The sequence below is a fragment of the Budorcas taxicolor genome, chromosome 4, assembly GCF_023091745.1.
Source record: "Budorcas taxicolor isolate Tak-1 chromosome 4, Takin1.1, whole genome shotgun sequence".
Taxonomy (NCBI): Eukaryota; Metazoa; Chordata; class Mammalia; order Artiodactyla; family Bovidae; genus Budorcas; species Budorcas taxicolor.
In genome coordinates this window covers 110,345,197-110,347,047 of record NC_068913.1, presented here as the reverse complement: position 1 = coordinate 110,347,047, position 1,851 = coordinate 110,345,197, and the positions used below count along the sequence as shown (strand labels likewise).

General features: G+C 39.3%; 1 non-coding gene across 1 annotated transcript; it reads right to left on the bottom strand.

Annotated features, from left to right (window-relative positions):
* Positions 1-1,568: 1,568 nt before the first annotated feature.
* Positions 1,569-1,641, bottom strand: TRNAS-GGA (transfer RNA serine (anticodon GGA)). The gene has a single exon. It is a non-coding gene; the product is annotated as a tRNA-Ser (tRNA).
* Between the last annotated feature and the right edge of the window lie 210 nt (positions 1,642-1,851).

Below are 1,851 nucleotides of genomic sequence, written 5' to 3'. Positions count from 1 at the left end.
AAAAAAGAAAAGACTAGTACAATAAAAGCCTGTATTCCTTCTGAAATAGGTTTGAGAAATACTAAGATTTGCTAAATTTACTTTTCATCTCCCTCATACTCTTATCTATAAATATATGTGTGTTTTAGTCACTCAGTCATGTCTGACTCTTTACGGCCCATGGGCTGTAGCCCTCCAGGCTCCACTTTCCATGGAATTCTCCAGGCAATAATACTGGAGTGGGTTGCCATTTCCTTCTCCAGGGGACCTTCCCAACTAGGTATCGAGCCCAGGTCTCCCACATTGCAAGCAGATGCTTTACCATCTGAGCTAATAAAGGACAATTTAAAAAATAATTTGCAGGCATTATGAATATTTCACTTTAAATATTTTGGTGTGCATTTACTGAGACTATTATATTCTCTGTCACAACACTATTTCTCTTTCTCTTGGTCTATATCTCTGTGTATTTTCATCAGTAAATCTTGTCTGGCTCTTTTGTGACCCCATGAACTGTAGCCTGCCAGACTCCTCTGTCCGTGGCATTTCCCAGGCAAGAATCCTGGGGTAGGTTTGCCATTTCTGTCTCCAGGGGATCTTCTTGACCCAGCGATTGAACCCATGTCTCCTGCATTGACAGGCAGATTCTTTACCAATGAGCCACCCGGAAAACCCTGATCTATATCTATATAAATTAAAAATATGGATAAACTGATAGTAATTTAAATATTATTTAACAGTCAATCAATTTTCAAATTTTTTCACATTATCCCCCACCAAAGACTTTTTCATCAACCCCAACAAGGAGTCACACTGCATTTTGTTTCTACAAATTTCTAATCTAAGAGCATGTCTGTGCTTTAAAATGTTTTGAATAACACTGATATTTTTGTAAAGTCTGGGTCAGTTTTTTTAGTACAAACATTGAATGTGTCTACTTGTTTCTTCATTTTCCTCATTGAACATGTTCCTTTACCCCCTGTATTTCCTGCCAACTGGAGGTTGAATCTACAGGCTTTATTAGATTCAGATTATACCTTGGGCAAAAAGAATTTACAAATGATTTGGTGTCACTTCTGGAGGCCCAGTAAGAACACCCTCATGCTGACCTGTTTCCTTATAACAAAATGCCATTAGTATTTGAGCAATTCCTTGCCTCTTGCTACTATCAGATGGCCCAATTTGATGTTCTCCAGATCTAGAACTTCTCAAGTAGGAGGAATGTGAAAATTTGTAAACGAAAGGACACATTTTTATAAACTGAGGTACTATTCAGTAGATGTCCCTTCATCTCTCTTTCTCCCTCCCTCCCTTTCTCCCCCGTTGCCTTGGGGCAGAGTATACCTCTTTTCCCCTGTTACTTTGGGACTAGACATATGACTTGATGCCTCAGTGGAATGTGAGCAGGTATGCATGAGAAGCTTTAAATGTATTTACATGGTTTGGCTTGTCTATTGTGATCTGTTGATTCACCATGAGGATATGCCTAGGAGAGGTATTAGGTAAAGGAAAGTGAGGCATACATAGAGCAGATATAACTCAGTCTGCAGCCTGGAGATAAACTGAGATCATAAACTACTCCAGGGGATCTTCCTGACCCAGGGATCAAACCTGGGTCTCCTGCATTCCAGGCAGACGCTTTAACCTCTGAGCCACCAGGGAAACCCTATATAAGAAATAGCTATAGCCAATGCTATGGTAAGAAAATAATATTCTCACTTCCCCTGCTAAATTTTGTCTTGTTCCATCATACAGTATTATGATAATAGTTGATGGATGCATAGGTCAGAGTATATGCAGAAGAAATCCAGCTACATGTTGCCAAATTTCCATCCCTATAAGAAAATACCATTTGACTACCATAAGCAAAAC